Raw genomic sequence first — 11,430 nt, 5'->3', positions numbered from 1 at the left:
TTTTTATTTAGTAAAGAAGAACTAAGGACATAATAAAAATTTGGCAACTTCAAAGTATACTTCAATACCATAGGCAGAGCCACTACTGCCAGCAGGCGTCTATAGCCTCGACAGGGTTTCCTTTTAACCCACAAATGAGCCAGTATCCCGAACTTAAAAATGATTTCCCTTTTAAAAAGGACATTGTTCTGGCATGATGACCAGATAGTAACAATGCCACTCACCAGATCATAACAAAGTGAACAAGCCAGCTCGTGATGAGACCTCCTGTCCTTGGACATTTTAGTGTCACAAGGCCATTACCTAGTGTGTTAGCCATAATGGGAATGTCACTTATGTTACTTTCCTATGATCATGGTAGGTTGGCTTGTGATGAGACCCCCTATCCCTTTTTTAGCTTAATTTGTTATTGTTGCTCTTTTTTTGTTTAGAAGTTAGGGGAGGCTCATCAACTCCTTAAGAGTCCAGGATGGTGTAAGAAGTAAAAACAATGCCAAGGATAAATATGCCTTAGATTCTCCATCATATTATTGAGGAAATCACCATTTGAATGTGAAATAAAAGAAAAACTAGTATGGTGGGGATAGATCATGAACAATTTATAATGTATCCGAAAAATAGACATAAGCAGGAGTATTCATAGATAGAGCATGTTAGATTTCTTAAAAAATATTTACCAAAAAGGCTAAGAATCATGATGATTTAGAGATTACCGCTTTTAAATATTTAGATCAAACTCATAACCAAAAGGAATAACCAACATGGAATGATAGTAATGAGAACAACAATCATTCATGGTGATGGATCAACAATTTGTTATTTTTCGTTAAAGGGGACATCAAGTGTTTCATTCGTAGAGGGGGAATCAATTGCTCTTTACAAAAGGGAACAAAACTTATTTCTTTGGATAGGGAAAAAAAACTATTTTTGCGAGAAGGGAACAACATCTGGTTCATTGGAAAGGGAACAACAACTGTTTCTTCAAGAAGGGAACAAACATTGTTTCATTGAAAAGGGCACAACAATTGTTTTGTTGGAAAGGGAACAAAAATTGTTTCTCTGGAAATGGAACAACAACTGTATCTTCGAGAGGGGAACAACAATTGTTTCCTTGGAAAGGGAACAACAATTGTTTCTTCGAGAAAGTAACAACAATTGTTTCCTTGAAAAGGGGACATCAACTGTGACTTTAAGGAAAAATGATTGATTATAAACAATGTTTGTATCAAAATCCCAACATACTAAATAAATAAAAAAGAATAAAACTTCTCAACCATTTTCAAAAGAAAATATGTACATTATTTACAATATGAGAAGAAAACAATTTTTCATGCAAATGAAGCTGCTGGGTTACCATCCCCTGTAGCTATGATTTGGAGAGTAGGATCATTACTTACCTATTGATAGAAAGATTCCTTTGTGAGTGGCTGGTGATAAAGTCGCAACCAGTGTCCATTCACTAGAAAGGGAGCACCAAACCCATTGATGGTGATTAAAGTTATGGTGCCATTGTTATGCACTTCTTGAATCTCATAAGGCCCGAGCCACCTTGTCTGCAATTTCCCTAGGAATTCCTGAAATCTAGAGTCATAGAGGAGCGCCCAATCACCTTTCTGAAATGATTTATTCTTAATAAGCCTATCATGCCACTTGGCCCTCTGCTGTTGAATAATTGTTGTACATTGCAAGGCAAGTAAGCATGCTTCATCTAGCTCATTTAATTGTTGAAGTTGTTGTGTTTGGGCTTCTGTAAGATCCAGTCCAACCTCTTGGGCTATCCTAAGAGTCTTTATCTCAAACTCTATTGGGAATATTGGTTCTTTGCCAAAAACAAGCTGGTAGGGGGAATATCCAGTAGTATTGCGCCATGTTGTGCGATAGGCCCACAAGGCTTCTGGAAGTTTAGTGGCCCAGTTCTGTCGATTTGACGAGACTGTCTTAGTCAAGATTGCTTCTATGACTTTGTTGGTGCTCTCTACCTGTCCATTTTCCTGTGGGTGATACGGAGAGGTAACTCGATGTTTGATGTGATGATTTCATAGGGTGGCTGAAATTTTATGTCTTGTAAACTACGCTCCTCCATTAGTTATCACCTCCCTTGGTAAACCGTATCACACAAACAATTCAAAAAGGAAATTAATCACTGTTTCTTCTATGGCCCGTGGCAAGGCTATTGTTTCTACCCATTTAGTTACATAGTCTGTGGCAACCAGTATATATACCTTTTGATTTGATGGCAGATTAAAGGGCCCAACAAAGTCAAGCACCCATCTTTCAAAGGGTTCCACCACCAACTGCGGCTACAGTGACATTTCATCAGCTTGGCCAGGATGTCCCATCCTTTGGAAATTATCACAGGCTTGAACATATTTCTTGGCATCTTTGAATATGGTGGGCCAATAATAGCCCATCCGAAGGATCTTATGTTTGGTCCCATGGTCTGTGAAATGTCCACCATAAGGCTTGCCATGACAGGTTTTCAAGATTTCATAGACCTCATCTTCTCGAATGCATCTTCAAATCTATAGATCAGATCCAGTGTAGAAGAGATACCCACCAATCCATGAAAATCAGGCACTGCGTTAGACAATCAGCTTCTTTTCCTTGGGCAACAGATGGGCTAGTAATTTCTTGACTACTAGATAATTTGCTACATCCGCATACCAAGGTTCTTTAATCGTTACAGTGAACAAGTTCTCATCATGAAATTGATCGTCTATTGATAACGGATCATTCATCTTAGGTACCTGGGACAAGAAGCCTGCAACATGATTTTCTTTTCCTGGCCAGTCCTTTATAGTGATATCAAACTCCTACAGTAACAACAACCATTGAGTTACATGCCCATTAGTTATTGGTTTGTTGACCAAGTACTTGATGGCAAAGTGGTTAGTATACAGAAAGACCAGATAGCCTGTTATATAATGTCTAAACTTATTGATAGCATGTATAACAGCTAGAAATTCTTTTTCTGTTACTGCGTAATTTAACTCAGCAGGGGTAAGGTTTTTGCTAATATAATAGATAGCGTAGGGCTTCCTGTCCTCTTTTTGTCCAAGTATAGTGCCTATAGCTATGTCTAATGTGTCTATACATATATGGAAAGATAACTCCTAATTTGGTCCTCATAATACTGGTGCAGTTCAAATCAACTTCTTCAGATCTCCAAAGGCAACACCGCATTTGTTAGACCAATTAAATTTAACATTACCAGTTAAGACATACAAACGTGCAACAATTTTTGAAATTTTTTCAATAAATCTGCAGTAGTACCCTGCATATCCAATGAAACTACGTACCTCGGTCTGGGTGCTAGGTGTGGGTAGTGCAAGAATTACCTCTATTTTCGCTGGATCTACCTATATTCCTGTCGCAGAGATGTAGTGTCCCAAAACCACACCTTTGGTCATCATCATGTGACACTTTACATTGCTCAAGCATAACCTGGTGGCAATGCATCGTTCAAGTACCTTTTCCAGATTTCGCAAGCCCTGCTCAAAATCACTTCCATAGGGGGTAAAATCGTCCATATAAATTTCAAGTCCTTCGTTGATCAGATCAGAAAAAATGCTCAATATTTCCCTCTGAAATGTGGTTGGGGCATTGCATAAACCAAAGGGTAAAACTTTGTATGCAAAAACATACCCCAAGGGCAGGTAAACGTGGTTTTGTCCTGGTCTTCAGGGGTGATATGGATCTAATTATAGCTGTTGAAGCCATCGAGGAAGGAAAAAAATGGTTTCCCTGCTAAGGTGTCGAGAACTTGATCAATGAACGGAAGAGGGAAATGGTCCTTCTAGGTGGCTTTATTAAGTTCCTTGTAGTCCATACAGATTCACCATTTCCCATTTTTCTTGGGAATGACTACCAACGGGGAAACCCACTGGTTATCCGAGATAGGATAAATAAAATTTGCATCCAACAAATTTTGCAGTTACTCTTTCACAATATCTCTGAGGTGAGGATTCAACCTTCTCCAGGGTTGCCAAATGGTGCGTGCATCCTTCTCAGTGTAGATATGATGGGTACACAGCTGGGGATCTATACCTTTCATGTCTAAGTATTCCTAGGAAAAATAATTTTTATATTTTAGAAGTACTTGAATAAGCCTCTGTTGTTGATGATTGTACAGGTTATCGTTAATGTTAAGCGTTTTACCTGGTTCAATCTCAATTAGCCTATTGTTATAAACAACAGTCGTGGGTATATGTTGACCGTCTGCATCCCTTGAGGGATCTACCTATGCTTCATTATTGAGAATGGCTTTTAATACTTGGCATGTCGTATTATTCATGAAAACTGGCCTATTAATGAAGTTGTTAATCGCATAGTCCTCCGTCTGATTCTTAAATTCAAGAGATTTTTCCTGTGTGAGAGGAGAGCGTATGTTTTCTTCCAGGTATCTAGGTGGGTGTAACTGAATATTTACAATAGGTAGACTTGGATTAGTTGGGGGATACAAAACAATATTCTTCACAACATTTCCTTGTGTAATAGTCATGCTCCTTGCACAACATCCTATATAAGCATCTTTTGTCGCTAATTAGGGTCAACCCAGTGTCAAAGGATGTCCATTTAGCCTACTTCTTGGGTTGATGACTAGAAATTCCACAGGATATTCCCAGGAATTGACAGAAATAGTCACATCCTGTAAGGTTCCTTCAGGTCTGACTACTGATCTGTCGGCAAGTTCTAATAAGGTTGAGGTGGGTTCCAAAGTTGTAATTCCCAAAACCCTGCAGGTTTCAGTAGTCAGAATATTAATGGCTACTCCAAGATCTACTAATGTGTTTGGAAAGGTGTGGCCTTTTATTTGAACGATTAATACATGATTCCCTGGGTCTTCATATTTAATCGGTGATTGTTTACCTAGAAGCAGGTCAGATAAAGTTCCTACCACATCCACTGTTGGTGGGTTATTCAATTTCCTCCTAGGCTTCTTCCCTCATAATTCATTAATTGTTTTTGCATAAATCAGGATGTCTTGTATGGCTTGGAGGAGCAGAATATTTATACATGAATTTTTCAATTTCCCTAAGATATCAAAACCAGGATAGACAATAGGTTTAGCTATTACTAGTCTCTCGAGGAATGGGGGAGAAGAAATTATAATTTTATCTGAATTCTACTACTCGAATGTGTCTTCTCCTGGTTTTATTCCCGTAGTAATCACACTTGAAGGATTTATTGTGGGTTGTTTTTCATTTTCAATTTCTTTATTTTCTTCTGTGGAAATAATGCACCCTGACCTTGGCTGAATCTCATTGCATTCTATTGGTTCTGTGTCATTATCTGAATTCTCAAGGATTTGTACATATTGGACTGGTCTATTATTATTAGGATTCAGATTTGGTTGAGCTGGCAGTTGGGGGCATACTGAAGGCTAAGGGTTTTGAAATGGACTAGGCAATGTGGGCTGAGGTTGAGAACCCACTCCCATGGGTAAATTTTTCATCCCCATAGGGAACTGTTAGTTTTGAGGCCAATTCGGGTTTTGTGAAGTGGAAGTAGCCCACTGTGAAGGGTAGGGACTCCAGGATAAATTTTTCCAGAAGGGGGCAAAGCATTTTGGATTTGGCAAGCTAGCTCCTGGGAAGGGTTGGTTTGGCTAGGGTGACATGGAACCCTATTGGGATTGCGAGGAAGAAAAGGATGGTTGACCTTGCCATGTTTTTCCAAGATTTTTCTGTTGATGATATTGTGTGGGAAAGAACAAAGACTGGTCTTGTGGCATACCTAAGGGTCGTGCTTGCCATTTTTGACGTTGTGCTGTTAATTATGTCGGCTCCGTTCTTTCTTCAACATCTTTGAACACTACTTTTAACCCGGGAAGTGATGGAAAATGATCTGTGGCATGGTCCTTGGTGCATATAGAGCACGTCTGAATCATGTCCAAAGGATATTCTCTTTGACTGTGCTTCTTTTAGTAGCGTGGGAAGAATATGGCTAGTGTTTGTTCTGCCTCAGCTTGTCTTTGTTTGGCATGTAAGACGTCTAACTATGTAGTCAGCGTGCCTAAGATGTATTTCTTGAAACCTTCCAAGAGGTTTTCAATCTGTATTCTCGTCATGCCTCTGCTAGGAGGTGTGCTTCCTCTAGTCATGGAGTCTCGACTTCCTAGCCCGATGCGTGTGCTACACCGCGAATACCTGATACACAATTAGAAAATTTCGTCATAGTCTTCTTGAGAAATGTCACCTTTCCCCATCATATTTAAAGTTTATACCCATTCTTCTCTCATCTCCTTTATTAAAATGTCTTTCAAGACTGCTTTTGCTAATGTGGAGTGGGGGGACCTCTGCAAATTGTACTAAAACCATTCAACGTATTCCTCTAAAATTTCATTATCCTTCGCAGAAATTTTGAAGATTTCATCTTTTAGCTCCCTAGTCCTATAGTAGTCTTGGTTTTTAGTGATAAAAGCATTTTTCATGTCATCCTAGGAGTTAATGGTACTTCCACTCAAACCCATAAACCATCACAAAGATGCTCCCTTAATGGTGGAGGGAAACAAATTCAGTTTTTGAGGATCGGTGGTCTAATCATAACCTTTGCACAGGAAATCAAACTCAAATAAAAAATCATCCAGATCCTCTGAGGTCATCCCATGAATGGTTGGGATATTTTGTAAAGGAATAGCTTTTATCGGGATGTTGGATATTGGGTCGACGATGGGATATTCCAACGTCGAGGTTTGACCTTGAGGTGGTTGACTCGCCATTTGGTCGAAGATGTGCCAATAATATTTAGGGATTTCCTAGTCAGGGGGTGTTATTTGAGTGGATGGAGTATTCACAATTCAAATGGTCTTTACTGCACTACTCAAATCTGGGATATTATGTACTTCGTTTTTAGCCAGGATCACAAGAGATCCTAATTCAGATGGTTGTGGATCTTCCTTAGCAACTCCACTGGTTTCTCCCTCTCCTTCTCTCAAATTACACGATTTTCCCTCTTGTGAAGGACCAGAGTATTGATGATTTGTACTTTGGAAACTTTGCTCAGATCCTTCAGTCTTGTTATGGATCTTGGCATAAGCTGCAGTTGGTGATTCTGCTGCTTGAGGGATCAAAGTAGAGCCCTTTCCAGATGTTGTCTGGGGTCCTACTGATGCCTGAGATTCAACTCTCCGAATGATTTCATCTATAAAGGTTGGTCTCCCAAGGGTCACCGATCCTTGGGCTTTGGTGGTTTTTGGTAGTGATTTCTGATCTATTGGTATCTTTTTTCTCCTAGTCATTCATTCCTACACAACCTCTGTGTATCTTTTGAGAATGGGCACTAGAAACAAGCCTTTTTATTGTTGTGTGCGCAGGTTCTTACCTCCCATTTTCAACACCCAATTCTCTTCAAATACACAAACTAACTATTATCTTGACAACCTCCCTAAAAATGGTGCCAAAATGTTGGTGCACTAAGATGAATTTATAAATCAACCTTAATCCTACATTAATATGTCAATGTGGGATTCGTTTGTCTATTTCAAGGTTGTAAGCATTGTCTGTGAAATAACAATCAGATATTGAAATGCAGGTAATTAATCCTAACTAATTGTTGCAGAAATAAACAATCACTTAATAACCCATTAATTCTTAGAACTGCCGAACAAGAATTATTCTATAATTTGAAATCAGAAAGATAAATCACTTGCAAACTATTTCAAACCAAGATCTTAATCTAATTTCCTAATACAATAGAGGAAATCAACTTGAATAATCAAATCCACACGCATTAAAGACACTATTCAAATCATACTTAATTAGGAAGAATATTGAAAACCAGAAATCATTACAGAAAGCATATACTTAAGAGGGAACACCAATCATATAAAACTTACTTTCTGTAAATAAACACTATATTAACTGAGCTATATGATGTACTCTAACTCAACCTAGAGAAGAAATAGTAACATAAATCTTAACAGTAAAATGTAAATAACATAATACAAGGAGTAGTGGATCTTCCAACAACCGGGCCCAAAGCCTCTAGAAGAAAATTGCTATCGAAACTCAATACACAGATTTAATGGAAACTTCCGAGTCTTTCATTAACTGCCAAAAGAATTACATAATCACTTCGACTCCTTAAAGTTCAATATGCATTCGCAGTCTTTCTGGAATTTTGCAAATTACAAAGTTATAAGTTACTTTCGTTCTTATTTACTAGCGTTATATATTCTATGAAAAGCTAACAAAATCAGAGCTTATCTTGAGGATCAGAAGATCCTCAAGATTTCTTGGCTAAACAATTGGATTTCCACATCAATGCTGTATTTTTACTCCGCCTTTAGCATTGTTCGCATAGCTGTAATTAATGACTTATCCCTTTCTTGGCACTGTCGTCTTATCCGAAAGGAACAATAGTTTTTCCAATCTAGGCAATCTGTGCATAAATGAGCGAAAACTTAGGCTTTTGATACCAAAAACATGAAAACTATATGATTATTTAAGCAAATGAGGATGAAAAACATACCTTTTTCACGACCCAATATTTAGGGTAAGCCTTACAAGCCAATTCATGGCTAATGTGAACTAAGAAAAATGAATGTGTACAAGTAGTTACCCTCCATTGAAGTAGAGGTGCATAGGGGTGGGTCGTATGTTTGAATACATTTACAAAAAATCAATAAAAATAGGTTTTATTGGTGCAGGGGAATAAAATAATTGAAATATATGGTCCAATTTCTTGAGCTATCTACTTGTAGGGAATTTTTTATGCCCTAAACAACATTTTAGGTGGTGAAACCTCTAGGAACTATTGTAACTATGGTACAAATAGTTATGAAGCAAGTAAAAGAGCTTTAGGAGAGCTTTGTAATGATGTGCTACAATTGCGAATTAGAGTTAATATGAAGGACTTGTGGCTAAAAAAATATAAAAAAAAAAGTTGGTAAATGGTCACTTTAAAGGTGTAACTCGACAACCAGCGTTCAAATTGCAGCATCGTAGTAGTCAATAAAAAAATATGAGACGGTAGAAACAAACCATAAAGTTAGATGTAAAATATGAATATATGAGTGCTTTACTAAATTGAAAATAGTGTGTTGTGATAAAACAAGGAAAATTAGGGTAAATAGGCGATAACTTTCAGAGGCTATAACTTCTAGCTCAGGAATCGGATTTAAGAAACCAAATAGTCAATAGAAATATATCAAGAAAGGTAATAAACTTAGAAACCTATAATTTTGGATTGGGATTGGAATTTTATGAAAAGTCCAAAAGAAGGATACAGGAGGTATAAGGCAAGGTCAATATAAGGGCCAGGAGTATAGAAGATGCTCAGGGGTCCTATAGCTAGGAAGAGGATGTTAGAGCCTTGAATATTAGCATGGCAATGTTGGGAAAAAATAAAATGGGCATGGAATGGATAGGCCTGAGGAAATATATCTATATAAAACTATGAGGAGCCTCAAAATGGAGGTGCTCAACTACAAACGTAATAATTTGAGATTAATAAGGGAATAACAACAAATTAGTACTTAGATTTTAAAACTCCTAAATAAAAAAAATATGAAAATGGATCAACAACTTAATTATAAGTAGGTAGATGAACATGACTCATGACTCAAGGGAAATGGTATTGCAGATTCAACGCACTCTAGGAGGGTATTTGGTAGTATCATCATGCATCAAGAAGGTCAACTAAGAGGGCTTGTGCTACCTTAGAATCATGAAGTATTCCAAGCATATCAATAGTAAGGAAGCCAACAAGAATATTTGACTTGGATATTCTACAAGGAGCACTCATGAAAATTAAACCTCCCGAATTTAATGGTGAACATAAGAAAGGAGAAGAGGCTAAAGAATGGCTACTCGAAATGAAAATGCATCTTCAGCTATATGGTTACTCCTCCAATTTGGAGGCACAAATTGCCATCTATCATCTGAAGGGGAAGGAAAATTTGTGGTTGTAACAACTAAAAGAAGTAAATCATTTGGATGAAAGAAAAATCTCATGGAGGAAATTTAAGAAGTACTTCCAAAGGAAATACTTATCTAAGAATTATTATGAAAAATAATGTAGGGGTTTTTCAAGCTCAAGCTAGGAAGTATGACTATTGAAGAGTATGGCAAAAAGTCACTGAATTGATGAGGTATTTAGATTTTGTCAGAGATGAAAAATTAAAGATATAGTGGTATGTGAGTGGGTTAGCACCATTCTTTGGTGATTAAATTAAATTTTATGATCCAGGGATATTGGATGAAGCCACGAGGGAGGAAAAATACCTCTATGTGTAGAGAAAAAATAAACCAACCTTCCAAAGGACTTGGTACAACAAGAAGAGAAGCAATATGGAGCAAAGGAAAAGGGGTTCAGACCCTCATCCTTCAAGAAAAATTCCTAGTCAAATCATCAAACACAATAGTCCTTAGTGAACCAAAGCGGGACGGTCACTTGAGTAAGAGACCAATATTTCAAGTCATCGGGTGATGGGGTTGTGAAGAGATCACATGTATAAGGATTTCCTTGACATAGAAGGAATGATGAGGACTCTGCACAACATCCAAGAAGTTGCTATAGTGGAAGACGTGGGTAGAAGCATGGCCAATATATATGTAGTATTGGACAATAGGTGGGCTAAGCTTCAGGCACACATGATCAAAGTTTAAGGTAAGTTAAATAATAAACCCATTGCCATTCTAGTGTATTTAGGAGCTAGTCATAGTTATATTGATCCCATATTGTTTGAAATATTTAACTTAAAGAAAAATAGGCATCATAGGGCTTGGTTACTTCAGTTGTCTACAACAGATAAAAGGGGAATAATTGAACTTGTAAAAGGATGTCCCATCAACATGAATATATTAAATACAAATGCAAATTTAAATATAATATTGGTGGGATCTTACAATTTCCTAATTAACATGGAATGGTTGTATAGACATCAAGCAATATTGGACTTCTGTAATTAAACATTTACTTGCCTTAATGAAGAAGGGAAGCAAAGAAAATTACAATGAATTCGAAGGCCAATTTTTATTATAGAGATAGAAACCATACAAATAAAGAGAGATTTTAGAAAGGGGTGTCAAATTTATGCATCCCACATGGTGGAGACAATTAAGGAATAAGAACCAAGCCTTGAGGACCACCTGGTACTTAAAGAGTTCGAGGATGTGTTTGCAAACATTCCAGAGTTACCACCTAAAAGAGATATTGATTTCTCTATAGACTTGGCACCTAGAGCTACCCCAGTGTCCAAAACACCATACAAGATGAACACACCAGAACTCAAAGAACTACAAATTCAGCTAGGGGAACTCTTAAAGAAATGGTATATATGTCGAAGTGTGTTGCCTTGGGGTGCATTGGTCCTCTTTATTAAAAAAAATATTCTACACCAAGGTTGTGTATTGAAATTAGGTAGTTGAAAAAAGTCACAATGAAAAATAAATACCCATCACCATAGATAGATGACTTGTTTTACCA

Source organism: Pinus tabuliformis, chromosome J (assembly GCF_031772625.1).
Source record: "Pinus tabuliformis cultivar Carrire ecotype Pingquan chromosome J, CPIR1, whole genome shotgun sequence".
NCBI lineage: Eukaryota > Viridiplantae > Streptophyta > Pinopsida > Pinales > Pinaceae > Pinus > Pinus tabuliformis.
This window is presented reverse-complemented; position numbering follows the sequence as displayed.